Here is a 19,340-nt window from a genome sequence, read left to right as displayed (position 1 = left end):
TGGTTCAAGCCCATCCGGGAGCGGTGTTGTGAGGTCTCAGATGTGACGTTAAAAGTCAAGGTTTTTACACAATACCTGACGAGCATTTAATTTTTGGGCTCCCGTGGCGCTATGATTAGCGCGTTCAGCTGTTAATCGAAAGGTTGGTGGTAGGGCTCGGGGATCGATTAACTATTAATATAAAAAATTAACATACAAAAATTTGTAAAACGAAGATTATTTGAAAGTAATTCGTCTTGATTTTCTTTGGAAAAAGGTAGATTGATGCAGATATTAGTCGTAAGAACTTTTTATCAAAAACCAACAATCTCAACATAATCATAACAATAGTAAACAAATATGTTTTTTGCGATACGTTTTGTACGGTTACGAGAAAAAAAATTGTGATCTGTATATTTCTTGAGACAAATGTAGTTTTGATTTCATTTATCGAATAGTCTTTGGACGAGTAACCGCCACTATATTTTTTTTACTATAAACTTTGATCTATTTGTAATTGTTTGAGTTCTATTTTAACGAAAAAAAGCACAAACTTGATATCATAAAAAAAAGTAATTATATTAAAAAAAAACCTAATAATTGGGAAAATGAATTTCTCTAGTCTGAACACATTAGTTGTCGATTGGGTATTACCGCGATTACCGAATAAAAGTTTGATTATGGCCGGCGCGGTTGATCGTACTGAAGTTGCGGGTGCACTTGATGAGTTGCCACGTAAAAGAAGCCAAGTATGGGGTAACTTCCACATAGAAAAAGAAATTGCAAGTTGCAAGCACTGCGAAAAGTGAGCGTTATTGCCGTTATGGCATTGTTTTTATGCCGTATATAATGAATTTATCATTGTGGACAAATTGTAATAAGTGTATGCGTTTAATGTTACCGTAGAACGTATAAAATGCCTAAGGATAGTAAATATATGGGAACAAGTCATCTACGCTATCATCTCGAAAAGAAACATCCTGAAGTTTACAGGACAAATGTGCCAGCAATGGTAATGTACCTATGGGGCTTCGTTAACAAATAATAATAATAATAATAATAATAAAAAGGCTTTTATTGGAGCAACCTTTAAGAGGCAAAGTCTTATTTACAAAGGTGTCCACTAGTTACATATTTACAGACGATTAAATTAAAGTTAGAGTTAAGATTGTATCAGAATAAATTATTAAGATAAGAAATTACAAGATTTTTAAATAGTCTTGGGGATTCTATAGATTTAATGGAGTTTTCGAGGTCGTTCCAGGCTTTAATGCCTCTAAACTTAGCGCTTTTGGTTCGAAATTTTGAAGTAAAGCTTTCAACATAGAAATTACTATCGTGGTTTCTAGAATAACTTCTTTGCCTAGGAAATATTTAAAATAAACAAATTTATAGTCGAATTAGGTTTCTCTTAATTTAAAAGCAAATCGCCTGAGTCGAATTAGTTTTGCCTAGAAGTAAATGGACTGTAATTCTAATTATTTCGTTAAAAATAGTTTTCAACTCGGGGTTTTGACTACTCGACTAGGAACGGTAATGAAAAATTGGGGTTCATTGCGCGAATGGTAATGAAAAATCGGGGTTCATTGCGCGAATGGTAATGAAAAATCGGGGTTCATTGCGCGAATGGTAATGAAAAATCGGGGTTCATTGCGCGAATGGTAATGAAAAATCGGGGTTCATTGCGCGAATGGTAATGAAAAATCGGGGTTCATTGCGCGAATGGTAATGAAAAATCGGGGTTCATTGCGCGAATGGTAATGAAAAATCGGGGTTCATTGCGCGAATGGTAATGAAAAATCGGGGTTCATTGCGCGAATGGTAATGAAAAATCGGTGCTCATTGCGCGAATGGTAATGAAAAATCGGTGCTCATTGCGAGAATGTTAATGAAAAATCGGGGTTCATTGCGCGAATGGTAATGAAAAATCGGGGTTCATTGCGCGAATGGTAATGAAAAATCGGTGCTCATTGCGAGAATGGTAATGAAAACAACAGAGTATATATTGAAGAAATGGTAATGATTGAAATTAATACAGCTTGTTTCGACTTTCGACAATTTCAATAGCTCTCCATCTAAGGAAGTAATTTAACTTTAAACAAGCAGAAGTGCAAGAAAAGGTTACAAGTATACTGGAACTTTATTAGCTTTACATAACCTTTTTAATGTACTTCTGCTAGTTGACGGTTCCACTTCTTAGGTCATGAAATGAAACGTTTACGTGTTTCTAAACTTTTACTCGAGTTGATACTATTTCAAGATAGGGTTGAGCTTCCTCCTAAATGGTAACAGAGATTTCGAGGGTTGAGTTGAATTGCAAAGTCTTTTGTAAATGGAATAAAACTATATGAAATAGTTCATCGAAACATTTTCGGTATACAATTTCAGCCTAACAAATCGGACACTGATCACGCTGCGCAATGTGTAAAGAAATGGGTGGTACAAACAGACCAAGCATTTAAAGCCGTTGAACACCCGTCGTTTAAACAAATGTTATTATCCATTAATCCTAAAAACTCTGCAATTGCACGTAGCGTACCTCAAAGTGCTAGAATAATTAAACAGGAGTTATTTGCGTCGTATGAAAACGAATTCCAAAAAGTGGTAGAATTATGCAAGGTACGTCCGTGAACCATCGAAATGTACTTTTACCTAATTTCGTGAAGTCGATTTTATTGATGAAATAAGTACCATTCTTATGGATATTATAGGCGATTCCCAGTCAGATTTCTTACACCCTGGATGCTTGGACTTCAAATAACCGGCTCCCATTTCTTGGAGTTACGTGCCATTGGATCGATATAAACTGGGAACTTAAGAACACCCTGATAGGCTTCGTACCATTTTCTCAACGCCACACTGGTAAAAATATTTGCACTGCCTTCGTGACCATCGTACAGGCTACAACTTCAAAGGTGAAGTACTAATTTTATGCGCAGCTGAAAGCGGGTGATACCAAACTAGTTCATTAGAGATAGTATTTCACTAGCTAGAGTTTAAATACACGGAAATTCGTGATGAAGTCCAAAATCAAAATAATTTAATGCAAACACTACCGTTGACCGGTTGAAAATGCCGATCTCACAGTATTTTTAATTGTTCGAGCAATGCTTTATATCATATATGAACATTTATAGAATCGCTTTTTCACGCTCTTTTCGAAAATTCTACCCAAATTTCACTTGAATTTTATGAAGAATTAGTGACGCTGTAATTTTATCGCTCGAACTCTATATAAACTCAGTCTAATCTTACAAGTAAAATGTAAGATGTTAACGAACGTTTCAATATTTATAAACCGTAGGTTCTGGGTATTACGATGGATAATGCCAGTAATAATGATGCATTTGCTAAGGAATTACAATCCAAAAGTGCACAGCTCGGCATCAGATTTAGTGATGAAACACGTGTGCGCTGCTTTGCACACATCCTCAACCTAGCAGTTCAGGATTTGCTAAAACACCTGAAATCGCAAGCGCAATACGAAAATGAAGCCGACTACGAGGATACAGCGGACGACATATCCACGCAAATATCCATCGGGCATTCAGTAACTAAGGTACTGGATTACATCACACACTTTCTGAACGTCACGTTAATGAACGTCAAATCCATTTATACATTAGATAAGGGCTATAGTTTTGAAAATAAGACTGTCGAATCATAAAGAAATACACCTTTCCGATTTAAACGTATCATTTGGATTAAATGATCTTAAGGTCATTCTCGATGTATCTACGCGATGGAATTCAACATATGCGATGTTGGCTCGTGCAACATATCTAAAACAGGTAACCGTGTTACAACAAAAGGAGTGTGAAAACATCAAAACTCGCTTTGAATTACTGGCAACCAATGGTTTCTCCACATAGTAGAGTATTTAATATTCCCATTTTGAGGTTGAATTGATCAACTCTATTTTAGGGTTGTGAATCTCAATCTACCAATATTTTGTGTCCATATGTAAGGCACACTAAGTACGACATCTTATGTTTATTTTGTTCAGTCAATCGAAGCCCTTATTAAATCTGATGCCGATTTACGAAAATTCTCACTAAGTGATCCTGAATGGGAAAATATAGACACCCTTCTCGTGCTACTCAAGGTAATAACATTATGACATACTGGACGTCACTAACAAACTGGTCCCATAACTTTAGTATGTACGTTTACTGTTCACCAAATTCCACCCGTATTTTTAATTTAAATTGTTATTGTGACGCAAATACATTATTAAAATACTGTATTTGCAATTATCTTTGGGGAAAACCGTTGATAAACGCGGTTTTTTTGTGTCATGTTAACAAGGACAAATGTCTTTCTATAGGATTTCGACCTTGCAACAAAAATCTATTCGTCCAGTCAATATCCTACAATATCTGCTGTTATGCCTGCCTATTTCTGGTTGGTCGATAAGTTAGCAAAGGATCATAATGATCCAGTGATCAATGGTGCGTGTATGGTAGCTAAAGAAAAATTAGCTAACTACATTGAAATGTCTCGCACAGAAGCGTTTTGGGTGGCTATGGGTAAGAAGGTTTCCATACAAAATTACATTTACACAACGGGATGCAGATTATGTCCAAAAATAGCACGCAAGGCATATATCTGACGGTATTTTAAGTGAAGTTCTAGGAACTTGTCCTTAAAGGGAGGGTGAAAAGGAAAATCAAGTGATTTTCCACAGTTGCAAAATGTTTTGATAATGTTTCTAGAAAGTATATATGTCAAAAATTAACACACTTTTTACGGGGTATAAAGTGTCTGAAAAGTTTTATAACTCTTTGGGCTAAAGCGCTCCGTTTCGAGGTTGTGGCTCTCAAAAATAGGCTGGAAAAAGTAAAACTCTAATATTAAAAGTAAAAATTCGTATTATGGCTTTGGTCCAATTATTCTACATTATTGACCATGAGGAATTTATCAAACAAAGTTCAAACCTAGTAGACCATGAAAGTTTCGAAAGGTCCGCTAACGTTCAACAGTTGTTTTTAGTAATGGTTTAAATTAATTACATGTTAAACAACGTAGCTCAGACGTCTGTTAATGGTTTCTTCAGCTTTACTGGTACATAATTGTATTCTTAATTTCGGTTGAAAATATTCGGAAGACCATGTTTACGATTACAAAATTGTTCAAACATGGGCATCATCAGCGATTAAGCAAACAAGCACGTTTATTTCGAATTATTGGTGAACACGTTCGAAGATTTCAGAGGTGTTACAAATGTCATCATATCCATGAAGTATACTTTGTTGTAAGTCTTTCTTGGATATCGCCAACTTCACTTTCCACATACCAAGTCCTTGAGATAGCACCAAAGAAGCAATGTGCACTGGTTTAGATTTGAAAATCTTGCTGACCACGCAACTGTCTAACCTCGACCTACCCACCTCCGAAGGAACGCGACATTAAGATAAACTTGAAGAAGGGTAAAATGTGGTGATGGTCCATCATGAATAAACTACATCATAGTCGCAACCGATCATGCATGATGGCGCACCAATCCTTTTTAATCTTTGAGTGAAGTTCGCGTTGTACAAGACAAATAATATTTAATGGATGTTCTAACATCCGCATCGCGTCAGGAATCTTTGAACGTGTTAACCAATCCTTCAAAAGACGCGCGCAAGTCGGCTTAAACATTGGTGCCCAGTTTTAACAACCCTGTAAATATAATTAAAGTGTCTTCCATTTCTTGTAATAGAAATGAAGAGTAACACTCCGTTAATTTGTTAGTAAATCTCAACAAATTACCAACGTCTAAGCTACTTAGATATTAAATTGGAATTATTTAAAACCATTAATAATAAGAAACGTATTAACGTTCGCGGACTTTTAAACACATTCACGCTCTTCTAGGTTTGAACTTTTTTCGATAACGTCCTTATGGTCTTCAATCTAACTGTCACAATACTGAACAATTTCCTTTCTTTCGGCCTATCTTTTGTGAGCCCATAACTCCGAGACGGAGCACTTTAGCCCAAAATTTCATATCTTTTCTGACGTCTTTGACTCGAAAACGCGCTAGTTAAGTTTTTGCAAACTTGCCAGAAACACACTGTATGTAATTAGATTTAATGTAATTGAAAGCCAAAAACTGTTAGTTTGAAGATGACATGGAATATATGAACTTCTCTTAGTTGTTGACCCGACCCTGAAGATGGATTTCATCCAAGCGAACTACCCAAAGGCTATGGCGAAAACAATAAAAGCGCAGGTCTTAGCTGTGTTTAACGCGTACTACGAAAGTAGTTCTCCATCAACAAGCATTAGTGGGTCCACAGAGGAGTCTGTGGGCATTTTGTCTTACTACCCTAAACGACCACTGAGATTAACGAAGGGTTCAGAACTACTAAGGTATCTGAAAGACGATCTTCAACCTCCAAAAACAAACGTTCTTCAGTGGTGGAAGGTAAACCTATAGATAAGGAAAATCAAATGATTTGTTTTATCGACTCTTCTAGAATTACGAGATCTATGTATACGGGATTTAAGCTAGGCATTTTATGGGCGCGATCATGACCTATCGGTGAACGGTGTGCGCCTTAATTTGTTTGTGGCTGACATTTCCCGTTGGTGATCGCTCTCCGTACCCATCTCTCCTATAGAAGGGGACGGCAGCCTCGTAAATCCAGTATAGTGTAACATCCATCAAATATCTCGGAATGGTTTTAAAAACCGACAAAAGGTAGCACCTCCGACAAAACGCGTAACGCGCTGCCATCCAAGGAACAAACTTTCCGTTGCACGCACTGTATGCCAAAATGTTCATATAACACGAGTGTTATTTTTTGTATCTCGTGCTAAATGTTCAACGACATATAGAGCGTGCCACGGAACAAGGCAAGGTGTTAAACGATTGGTTGGAGTCGCTACTTTCAAATTATGCATGAAATTTGAATCGAATTTGATTTTTAAAACCATTCTTAGATGTTTCCTGGATGCTCCACTCCGCACAGAACTCTTATAGTAGAATAATAGATCAAATATCACTTGACATTTTTAAAGACACGGCTATTCGAATTGGTATGAACAATAAAAAATAACATTGTGATTTTCAATATTATCAGAAGTATATAATAATTATCTTCGAGAACATAAGGACCAAGGTTACTAAACGGAATCAAAACGCGGTAAATAGTACCCTCATCATTACTCTATTAGCGCTTGACTATTTTCCAAGGCACGCTTGTGAGTTTTTGGCCCATGTCAAGACGCGGTGGGTTGATTGCTTAGGCTTTTGTATCGAATAGATCTGGAATTCACCCCAACCGAATTTCGATTAGCATGAAAGTAAACATTAAGTGTGAACCTTTGAAGAATAATATGTTACCGAACTAAAGTATAAGAGGATACATTGTGTCATCCTTCGGCTATTATGAGCTTCTGATATTACACGTTAATTTTTGTTGCAAATGCATATGTTAATTTGAACTATATGGATATGTATCAAACCGGGTCACCTGTCTAAACTAACCTTTCTGGCTTTATGTCCTGCAAGTTCAGCATAACCTTTTACTTACTAGGCTAATGAAGATACGTATCCGGGAGTTGCCAACATGGCAAGGGACTTCCTTGCCATTCCTGCAACTTCGGTTCCTTCGGAAGAAGTTTTTTCCAAAGGGTCGAATCTTGTCACGTGTAAGAGAGGAAGCCTTAATCCCGAAACAATCTCTAAGATAATGTGTTTAAAAATGTGGTGGAACAAATAGTTGGAAAGACTCAATATTAAAGTAGATGAAAGTAAATAAAGACTATTAAAGGTTTCATGTGTCCGTTTATCGATAATTTACTTCGAAAATACTTCCACAACGCAAAAGTAGTTTTCAAGCCCGGTAATCAAAGACTAAGTTCACACACACTCATTTCACTTTGCCCACTAAAACCTGTGTAATTTTGCTATTATTAACATGGTATTTGATGGTTATAAGGTGGTATAGAATGTTCCACAAGGCGAAAATATCACAGATATACTTTTTTAGTGCTTGGACGACAGGATTTTGCAGCATAGTCCACCTAAAACGTAATAACTATGATTTTTCGGATTTAATCAAAAAGATGGTGACAATAAGTGAGCTCGGCGATGAAATGTAATGAAAAAGTCTTCCATAAATATCTAATACGGAGAAAACCATATACATATTAAATTCCACAAAACAATACTAGTGATAATATTACAGATGAATGTATACAAGAAAAAAAAATATTAGGTTATTTTTTACAAATCTTAAATCAAAAAATACTACGCTAAAAGCTAGACATTGAAGCAAGTGGATTTTGCAATAGAAAATATGTTGAATTTAACCGAACATAGAATACAACCTTTTTTTCAATATAATTTTCTTCGGAAAATTTTGCCGATTAAACGCATTTGTCGGTTAAAATCCTACTAACATTATTCAGTCTCAAAAAATATCGTCTAAAAAAGTTTTTTCTTTAAACGAATAAACTTCTGAATAATTTTCGATTATTTGTAGTTAATCGTATTTTTCGGAAAAATCGTTCAAAAAACCCCGAGCCCTAGTTGGTGGTTCGAGCCCACCCGGGAAAGGTGTTGTGGGGTCTCAAATGTAACGTAGAAAGCTAAAGTTTTTCCACAATAGCTGACAACCATTTAATTTCTGAGCTTCCGTGGCTCAATGGTTAGCGCGTTCGGCTATTAACCAATAGGTTGGTGGTTCGAGCCCATCCGGGAGCGGTGTTGTGTGATCTCAAATGTAACGTAGAAAGCCAAAGTTTTTCCACAATACTTGACGACCATTTAATTTTTGGGCTTCCGTGGCGCAATGGTTAGCACGTTCGGCTGTTAACCAATAGGTTGGTGGTTCGAGCCCATCCGGGAGCCGTGTTGTGAGGTCTCAGATGTGACGTAAAAAGTCAAGGTTTTCCACAATACCTGACAACCATTTAATTTCGGAGCTTCCGTGGCTCAATGGTTAGCGCGTTCGGCTGTTAACCAATAGGTACGTGGTTCGAGCCCACCCGGGAGCGGTGTTGTGGGATCTCAAATGTAACGTAGAAAGCCAAAGTTTTTGCACAATAAATGACGACCATTTAATTTTTGGGCTTCCGTGGCGCAATGGTTAGCGCGTTCGGCTGTTAACCAATAGGTTGGTGGTTCGACCCCATCCGGGAGCGGTGTTTTGAGGTCTCAGATGTGACGTAAAAAGTCAAGGTTTTTACATAATACCTGACGAGCATTCAACTTTTGGGCTTCCGTGGCGCATTGGTTTGCGCGTTCGGCTGTTAACCAATAGGTTGGTGGTTCGAGCCCATCCGGGAGCGGTGTTGTGAGGTCTCAGATGTGACGTAAAAAGTCAAGGTTTTTACACAATACCTAACGATCATTTAACTTTTGGGCTTCCGTGGGGCAATGGTTAGCGCGTTCGGCTGTTAACCAATAGGTTGGTGGTTCGAGCCCATCCGGGAGCGGTGTTGTGAGGTCTCAGATGTGACGTAAAAAGTCAAGGTTTTTACACAATACCTGACGAGCATTTAACTTTTGGGCTTCCGTGGCGCAATGGTTAGCGCGTTCGGCTGTTAACCAATAGGTTGGTGGTTCGAGCCCACCCGGGAGCGGTGTTTTGAGGTCTCAGATTTGACGTAAAAAGTCAAGGTTTTTACACAATACCTGACGAGCATTTAACTTTTGGGCTTCCGTGGCGCAATGGTTAGCGCGTTCGGCTGTTAACCAATAGGTTGGTGGTTCGAGCCCATCCGGGAGCGGTGTTGTGAGGTCTCAGATGTGACGTAAAAAGTCAAGGTTTTTACACAATACCTGACGAGCATTTAACTTTTGGGCTTCCGTGGCGCTATGTTTAGCGCGTTCGGCTGTTAACCAATAGGTTGGTGGTTCGAGCCCATCCGGGAGCGGTGTTGTGAGGTCTCAGATGTGACGTTAAAAGTCAAGGTTTTTACACAATACCTGACGAGCATTTAATTTTTGGGCTCCCGTGGCGTTATGGTTAGCGCGTTCAGCTGTTAATCGAAAGGTTGGTGGTTCGAGCCCACCCGGGAAAGGTGTTGTGGGGTCTCAAATGTAAAGTAGAAAGCTAAAGTTTTTCCACAATAGCTGACAACCATTTAATTTCTGAGCTTCCGTGGCTCAATGGTTAGCGCGTTCGGCTGTTAACCAATAGGTTGGTGGTTCGAGCCCATCCGGGAGCGGTGTTGTGTGATCTCAAATGTAACGTAGAAAGCCAAAGTTTTTGCACAATAAATGACGACCATTTAATTTTTGGGCTTCCGTGGCGCAATGGTTAGCGCGTTCGGCTGTTAACCAATAGGTTGGTGGTTCGACCCCATTCGGGAGCGGTGTTGTGAGGTCTCAGATGTGACGTAAAAAGTCAAGGTTTTTACATAATACCTGACGAGCATTTATCTTTTGGGCTTCCGTGGCGCAATGGTTAGCGCGTTCGGCTGTTAACCAATAGGTTGGTGGTTCGAGCCCATCCGGGAGCGGTGTTGTGAGGTCTCAGATGTGACGTAAAAAGTCAAGGTTTTTACACAATACCTAACGATCATTTAACTTTTGGGCTTCCGTGGCGCAATGGTTAGCGCGTTCGGCTGTTAACCAATAGGTTGGTGGTTCGAGCCCATCCGGGAGCGGTGTTGTGAGGTCTCAGATGTGACGTAAAAAGTCAAGGTTTTTACATAATACCTGACGAGCATTTAACTTTTGGGCTTCCGTGGCGCAATGGTTAGCGCGTTCGGCTGTTAACCAATAGGTTGGTGGTTCGAGCCCATCCGGGAGCGGTGTTGTGAGGTCTCAGATGTGACGTAAAAAGTCAAGGTTTTTACACAATACCTGACGAGCATTTAACTTTTGGGCTTCCGTGGCGCAATGGTTAGCGCGTTCGGCTGTTAACCAATAGGTTGGTGGTTCGAGCCCACCCGGGAGCGGTGTTTTGAGGTCTCAGATTTGACGTAAAAAGTCAAGGTTTTTACACAATACCTGACGAGCATTTAACTTTTGGGCTTCCGTGGCGCAATGGTTAGCGCGTTCGGCTGTTAACCAATAGGTTGGTGGTTCGAGCCCATCCGGGAGCGGTGTTGTGAGGTCTCAGATGTGACGTAAAAAGTCAAGGTTTTTACACAATACCTGACGAGCATTTAACTTTTGGGCTTCCGTGGCGCTATGTTTAGCGCGTTCGGCTGTTAACCAATAGGTTGGTGGTTCGAGCCCATCCGGGAGCGGTGTTGTGAGGTCTCAGATGTGACGTTAAAAGTCAACGTTTTTACACAATACCTGACGAGCATTTAATTTTTGGGCTCCCGTGGCGTTATGGTTAGCGCGTTCAGCTGTTAATCGAAAGGTTGGTGGTTCGAGCCCACCCGGGAAAGGTGTTGTGGGGTCTCAAATGTAAAGTAGAAAGCTAAAGTTTTTCCACAATAGCTGACAACCATTTAATTTCTGAGCTTCCGTGGCTCAATGGTTAGCGCGTTCGGCTGTTAACCAATAGGTTGGTGGTTCGAGCCCATCCGGGAGCGGTGTTGTGTGATCTCAAATGTAACGTAGAAAGCCAAAGTTTTTGCACAATAAATGACGACCATTTAATTTTTGGGCTTCCGTGGCGCAATGGTTAGCGCGTTCGGCTGTTAACCAATAGGTTGGTGGTTCGACCCCATTCGGGAGCGGTGTTGTGAGGTCTCAGATGTGACGTAAAAAGTCAAGGTTTTTACATAATACCTGACGAGCATTTATCTTTTGGGCTTCCGTGGCGCAATGGTTAGCGCGTTCGGCTGTTAACCAATAGGTTGGTGGTTCGAGCCCATCCGGGAGCGGTGTTGTGAGGTCTCAGATGTGACGTAAAAAGTCAAGGTTTTTACACAATACCTAACGATCATTTAACTTTTGGGCTTCCGTGGCGCAATGGTTAGCGCGTTCGGCTGTTAACCAATAGGTTGGTGGTTCGAGCCCATCCGGGAGCGGTGTTGTGAGGTCTCAGATGTGACGTAAAAAGTCAAGGTTTTTACATAATACCTGACGAGCATTTAACTTTTGGGCTTCCGTGGCGCAATGGTTAGCGCGTTCGGCTGTTAACCAATAGGTTGGTGGTTCGAGCCCACCCGAGAGCGGTGTTGAGGGATCTGAAATGTAACGTAGAAAGCCAAAGTTTTTGCACAATAAATGACGACCATTTAATTTTTGGGCTTCCGTGGCGCAATGGTTAGCGCGTTCGGCTGTTAACCAATAGGTTGGTCGTTCGACCCCATCCGGGAGCGGTGTTGTGAGGTCTCAGATGTGACGTAAAAAGTCAAGGTTTTTACACAATACCTGACGAGTATTTAACTTTTGGGCTTCCGTGGCGCAATGGTTAGCGCGTTCGGCTGTTAACCAATAGGTTGGTGGTTCGAGCCCATCCGGGAGCGGTGTTGTGAGGTCTCAGATGTGACGTAAAAAGTCAAGCTTTTGCACAGTACCTGACGAGCATTTAGATTTTGGGCTTCCGTGGCGCAATGGTTAGCGCGTTCGGCTGTTAAGCAATAGGTTGGTGGTTCGAGCCCATCCGGGAGCGGTGTTGTGAGGTCTCAGATGTGACGTAAAAAGTCAAGGTTTTTACACAATACCTGACGAGCATTTAAATTTTGGGCTTCCTTGGCGCAATGGTTAGCGCGTTCGGCTGTTAACCAATAGGTTGGTGGTTCGAGCCCACCCGGAAGCGGTGTTGTGTGATCTCAAATGTAACGTAGAAAGCCAAAGTTTTTCCACAACACCTGACAACCATTTAATTTCTGAGCTTCCGTGGCTCAATGGCTAGCGCGTTCGGCTGTTAACCAATAGGTTGGTTGTTCGAGCCCATCCGGGAGCGGTGTTGTGAGGTCTCAGATGTGACGTTAAAAGTCAAGGTTTTTACACAATACCTGACGAGTATTTAACTTTTGGGCTTCCGTGGCGCAATGGTTAGCGCGTTCGGCGGTTAACCAATAGGTTGGTGGTTCGAGCCCATCCGGGAGCGGTGTTGTGAGGTCTCAGATGTGACGTAAGAAGTCAAGGTTTTTACACAATACCTGACGAGTATTTAACTTTTGGGCTTCCGTGGCGCAATGGTTAGCGCGTTCGGCTGTTAACCAATAGGTTGGTGGTTCGAGCCCATCCGGGAGCGGTGTTGTGAGGTCTCAGATGTGACGTTAAAAGTCAAGGTTTTTACACAATACCTGACGAACATTTAACTTTTGGGCTTCCGTGGCGCAATGGTTAGCGCGTTCGGCGGTTAACCAATAGGTTGGTGGTTCGAGCCCATCCGGGAGCGGTGTTGTGAGGTCTCAGATGTGACGTAAGAAGTCAAGGTTTTTACACAATACCTGACGAGTATTTAACTTTTGGGCTTCCGTGGCGCAATGGTTAGCGCGTTCGGCTTTTAACCAATAGGCTGGTGGTTCGAGCCCATCCGGGAGCGGTGTTGTGAGGTCTCAGATGTGACGTAAAAAGTCAAGCTTTTGCACAATACCTGACGAGCATTTAACTTTTGGGCTTCCGTGGCGCAATGGTTAGCGCGTTCGGCTGTTAAGCAATAGGTTGGTGGTTCGAGCCCATCCGGGAGCGGTGTTGTGAGGTCTCAGATGTGACGTAAAAAGTCAAGGTTTTTACACAATACCTGACGAGCATTTAAATTTTGGGCTTCCTTGGCGCAATGGTTAGCGCGTTCGGCTGTTAACCAATAGGTTGGTGGTTCGAGCCCACCCGGAAGCGGTGTTGTGTGATCTCAAATGTAACGTAGAAAGCCAAAGTTTTTCCACAATACCTGACGACCATTTAATTTTTGGGCTTCCGTGGCGCAATGGTTAGCACGTTCGGCTCTTAACCAATAGGTTGGTGGTTCGAGCCCATCCGGGAGCGGTGTTGTGAGGTCTCAGATGTGACGTAAAAAGTCAAGGTTTTTACACAATACCTGACGAGCATTAAATTTTTGGGATTCCGTGGCGCAATGGTTGGCGCGTTCAGCTGTTAATCGAAAGGTTGGTGGTTCGAGCCCACCCGGGAGAGGTGTTGTGGGGTCTCAAATGTAACGTAGAAAGCCAAAGTTTTTCCACAACACCTGACAACCATTTAATTTCTGAGCTTCCGTGGCTCAATGGTTAGCGCGTTCGGCTGTTAACCAATAGGTTGGTGGTTCGAGCCCATCCGGGAGCGGTGTTGTGAGGTCTCAGATGTGACGTTAAAAGTCAAGGTTTTTACACAATACCTGACGAGCATTTAACTTTTGGGCTTCCGTGGCGCAATGGTTAGCGCGTTCGGCGGTTAACCAATAGGTTGGTGGTTCGAGCCCATCCGGGAGCGGTGTTGTGAGGTCTCAGATGTGACGTAAGAAGTCAAGGTTTTTACACAATACCTGACGAGTATTTAACTTTTGGGCTTCCGTGGCGCAATGGTTAGCGCGTTCGGCTGTTAACCAATAGGTTGGTGGTTCGAGCCCATCCGGGAGCGGTGTTGTGAGGTCTCAGATGTGACGTTAAAAGTCAAGGTTTTTACACAATACCTGACGAGCATTTAACTTTTGGGCTTCCGTGGCGCAATGGTTAGCGCGTTCGGCGGTTAACCAATAGGTTGGTGGTTCGAGCCCATCCGGGAGCGGTGTTGTGAGGTCTCAGATGTGACGTAAGAAGTCAAGGTTTTTACACAATACCTGACGAGTATTTAACTTTTGGGCTTCCGTGGCGCAATGGTTAGCGCGTTCGGCTGTTAACCAATAGGTTGGTGGTTCGAGCCCATCCGGGAGCGGTGTTGTAAGGTCTCAGATGTGACGTAGAAAGTCAAGCTTTTGCACAATACCTGACGAGCATTTAGCTTTTGGGCTTCCGTGGCGCAATGGTTAGCGCGTTCGGCTGTTAAGCAATAGGTTGGTGGTTCGAGCCCATCCGGGAGCGGTGTTGTGAGGTCTCAGATGTGACGTAAAAAGTCAAGGTTTTTACACAATACCTGACGAGCATTTAACTTTTGGGCTTCCGTGGCGCAATGGTTAGCACGTTCGGCTCTTAACCAATAGGTTGGTGGTTCGAGCCCATCCGGGAGCGGTGTTGTGAGGTCTCAGATGTGACGTAAAAAGTCAAGGTTTTCCACAATACCTGACAACCATTTAATTTCTGAGCTTCCGTGGCTCAATGGTTTGCGCGTTCGGCTGTTAACCAATAGGTTGGTGGTTCGACCCCATCCCGGAGCGGTGTTGTGAGGTCTCAGATGTGACGTAAAAAGTCAAGGTTATAAAGATGAAGGTTAATTTGTCTCACTTAATTTAAATTCGAATTTTTAACTAGCACTCTCGGCAACGGCCATATCTGAGGCCGAGTTACGTCGATTTTGAAAATGTTATTAAAAATCGAGGTACATTTTTATTTATTGTTCAATCGAGATGAAATCACTTTTAATGAGTGTTTTATATTGAATTAAGCTGAATTCGGTCAAAAATTTCTCCAGAAAAAAATGCATTCAAAAAAGTACCGAAAAAATCGCAGGTTTTTCTTCTTCAAGACACAAAATCCGTGAATACGATTTCTTATTGAAAATTGAATTTTAACAGTTTTTTGAATGAATATCGTTAAATTGCTTGAATTAAAGCAAAAAGTATAAAAATAATGGTTTCAGTGGTTACATTTGAAAATAGTGTAGAAATACTCAAAATATGCTTCTTTGGCCGTGAAACGTCGATTTTGAAAATGTTATTAAAAATCGAGGTACATTTTTATTTATTGTCCTGACGAACATTTAATTTTTGGGCTTCCCTGGCTCAATGTTAGCGCGTTCGGCTGTTAATCGAAAGGTTGGTGGTTCGAGCCCATCCGGGAGCGGTGTTTTGGGATCTCAAATGTAACGTAAATAGCCAAAGTTTTTCCACAATACCTGACGACCATTTAATTTTTGGGCGTCCGTGGCGCAATGGTTAGCGCGTTCGGCTGTTAACCGAAAGGTGGTGGTTCGAGCCCAGCCGGGAGCGGTGTTGTGAGGTCTCAGATGTGAAGTAAAAAGACAAAGTTTTACCTCAATACCTGACGACCATTTAATATTTGGGCTTCCGTTGCGCAATGGTTAGCGCGTTCGGCTGTTAACCGAAAGGTTGGTGGTTCCAGCCTACCCGGGAGCGGTGTTGTGGGATCTCTAATTTAACGTAAAAAGCCAAAGTTTTTCCACAATACCTGACGACCATTTTTTTTTGGGCGTCCGTGGCGCAATGGTTAGCGCGTTCGGCTGTTAACCGAAAGGTTGGTGGTTCGAGCCCATCCGGGAGCGGTGTTGTGACGTCTCAGATGTTACGTAAAATGTCAGAGTTTTTCCACAATACCTGACGAACATTTAATTTTTGGGCTTCCGTGGCGCAATAATTAGCGCGTCCAGCTGTTAATCGAAAGGTTGGTGGTTCGAGCCCACCCGGGAGCGGTGTTGTGGGATCTCAAATGTAACGTAGAAAGCCAAAGTTTTTCCACAATACCTGACTACCATTTAATTTTTGGGCTTCCTTGGCGCAATGGTTAGCGCGTTCGGCTGTTAACCGAAAGGATGGTGGTTCGAGCCCACCTGGGAGAGGTGTTGTAGGGTCTCAGATGTAACGTAAAAAGTCATAACTTATTGTTGTGTGTTTGTACGACTACACAGGAGTTGATACTTTAAAACTATGGTTTTATTTACAATGATTTATACATGATCGAGGTCCGAGGTAGACTGAATTTTTAACACAGAGAGGGGGCCTTTTTATACACGAGAGATTAGATAAATAATAGACATTAAGCTAATATGGGGCTGTTCATAAACTGGCCTACTAATAATATAAAGCATAATGTCACATCCCCTTTTTTTATACAAATAAGAATGCGTTTTATAAATTTAACTTAGTCGATGGCTTTGAGATTCTTCCGGATCGTGTTACTGTCCCTTTGTCGTCTTTTGGCAATTTGCTTCTTGTCTTTCTCTTATTCGTACTTTCCGGTGACCTCGTGGTATTGGACTCAGATGGATCAGCTCGCAAGTTCTCTCTGTCGGTATCTTGAAGGTTTTCAGCATTGCATGGATGATTGTCGTGGGCTGGCTCAGAGACAGGTTCCTCTCAATCAATGATGTTTGGTGGATCTATGACGTCCTCTGGGCCAATACTCGATTCCGGAGTGAAAGACTTGATTCCGTGATTTTGATGACTGTCCGGTAGGGGAACTAGATGGAACCGGTTTCTTCGAATCCTTCCTTTAGACGTCTCGATTATATATGATCAGGGCTCCTCTGCTTTCTCGAAAACGGTTCCTTCTTTGCGTAAATCGGTTATCCATACCCTTTTCCCAAGATCTAATTTGTGTAGCTCTCTGACTCTATGGCGTTGGTCGTAATTTCGTTTCTGAGTTTTTTTCTGCGTTAGTGATGTTTCTTTGATACGTTCTGCTGATAAGATCGTCGGGACAAGCATGTTTGACGGTAATGGGAGCGTTGTTCGGAGATGGCGACTCATAAGCATTTGTGCTGGACTGAAACCATTGGACGTCGGTGTAGATCGGTACGCCAACAGTGCCAAAGGGATGTTGTCAGATTTCTTTAAAATGGATTTCGCTGTCTTTACTGCTGCTTCTGCGAACCCATTACTTTGAGGATATCTTGGGCTGCTCGTGATAGATCGAAATCCATATTTCTTGGAGAATGCGATGAATTCCAAGGTTCTTGTCGCTGATAAATTAGTGCCATTATCGCTGCGGACCACCTCTGGAATTCCGTGTCGTGCAAATATATCTTCGATGATCTCGATGACAGTTTTTGTAGTTTGATCTTTCATTCGAGCCAATTCCAGATATTTTGAGTAGTAGTCCATCATGACCAGGTACCATTTTCCCCCATGATGTAGCATATCTATGGCAACTGCTTGCCATGGTCGTTCGGGTAAGCTTGTTGGTTTTAAGGGCTCATGAAAGTTGACTGATTCTTTGAGACATCGTTCGCATCTTTTCACCTTATCTTCGATTTCCCGTGAAATTCCAGGCCACCAGACGGATTGTTTGGCTCTTTCTCGACATTTGACGATTCCCATGTGACCTTGATGAATTCGATCCATTATTTCTGGACGCATGGAACCTGGAATGAGCAGTCTGCTGCCTTTCATGATGATTCCGTCTTGGATGGTGATTTCATGCCTGTAGCTGAAGTAGTCTTTACAACTACTGTGTACGCGTTTTTTCTCCGGCCATCCATGTTCGAGGTAACGTTGTAATGTTCTGCATGTAGCATCTTCCTGTTGTTTATGAAGAATTTCCGCAAGCTTTGGATCTGTAGTGGGTAGGTTCATCATTACTAACTGTACGTGAGCTGAAATTTCTTGTTGTAGCTCGTTGTCGTCAACGTCTATCAACGGAGCTCTAGACAATGTATCAGCGGCAACTAAGGATTTTCCAGGCACGTAGGAGACCTTGTACGAGTATCGCATCATGCGTAGACGTAGCCTTTGCAGTCTCGGAGATAAATCGTCCAGTTGTTTCGAATGCAATATGGAAACAAGGGGCTGATGATCAGTTTCTAGCTTTATTGTTATACCCGTTATGAAATCCTCAAATCGCTGGCATGCCCACGTTAATGCATACGCCTCCTTCTCGATCTGCGCATAGCGTTGTTCTGTCGAGGATAACGTCTTCGAGGCATAGGCAATGACTTTGTAAGTTCCATTGGCTTGTTCTTGTCGAAGTATTGCTCCAATCCCATAGCTTGACGCATCGGCGGATACTACTGTTGGCTTCCTCGGATCGAAGATACCCAAAACAGGCTTGCTTGTGAGTGTCGTCTTGAGGTATTTGAAGGCCATTTCTTGACTTGGGCCCCAAATCCAGCTGTTCTTGGTGCTCAATAGACTACTTAGTGGTTTAAGCTGCTCGGCCATTCGGGGAATGAACTTTCCAAGATAATTTACCATTCCTAATAGACGACGTAGCTCTGCGACATCAGATGGTGATTTCATCTCGACTATGGCTCGAACCTTCTCCTCGTCTGGACTGATCCCGGCACTGTCTATTACGTGCCCCAAAAACTTGATCCTTTTGTTAAATTTTTTATAATATACCATGCCACTGTTCAATTTTAAGTGGATATAACATAAATTCATTAATTCTTTTTTCATGAATCTTTAACACTAATTATTATAATACACCATTGTTAAATCTATATTTTAAATTAAATTGTTGTATTAAATTAAGCAGATAGGCACGGGGCTTACAAGTCACAATGTGACTTAGCCCCGTAGCAAACTGTATATGTAATGATAAGTAAAAAATAAACATTTTGAATTTGAATTTGAATTTTGACTCCAAAGAGGCATTTCCTTTCATTGAGCGTGACTCCTTGGTCTTTCAATCTTTCGAGAACTTCCTTTAGGTTTTCATCATGTTCGGCCATGTCCTTGCCC

General features: G+C 41.6%; 3 non-coding genes across 3 annotated transcripts; all 3 read left to right on the top strand.

Moving 5' to 3' along the window:
- The first annotated feature begins 8,604 nt into the window (after positions 1-8,604).
- TRNAN-AUU (transfer RNA asparagine (anticodon AUU)) lies at positions 8,605-8,677 on the top strand. Its single transcript has one exon. It is a non-coding gene; the product is annotated as a tRNA-Asn (tRNA).
- Positions 8,678-13,746: 5,069 nt separating this feature from the next.
- TRNAK-CUU (transfer RNA lysine (anticodon CUU)) lies at positions 13,747-13,819 on the top strand. The gene has a single exon. It is a non-coding gene; the product is annotated as a tRNA-Lys (tRNA).
- Positions 13,820-14,921: 1,102 nt separating this feature from the next.
- On the top strand, positions 14,922-14,994 carry TRNAK-CUU (transfer RNA lysine (anticodon CUU)). Its single transcript has one exon. It is a non-coding gene; the product is annotated as a tRNA-Lys (tRNA).
- Positions 14,995-19,340: the final 4,346 nt, after the last annotated feature.

This window comes from Phalangium opilio, unplaced genomic scaffold (assembly GCF_054372755.1).
Source record: "Phalangium opilio isolate 3A_F unplaced genomic scaffold, DU_Popi_V2 ptg000019l_1, whole genome shotgun sequence".
NCBI lineage: Eukaryota > Metazoa > Arthropoda > Arachnida > Opiliones > Phalangiidae > Phalangium > Phalangium opilio.
The sequence above is the reverse complement of the archived record's forward strand: the minus strand, read 5'-3'. Positions and strand labels throughout refer to the sequence as shown.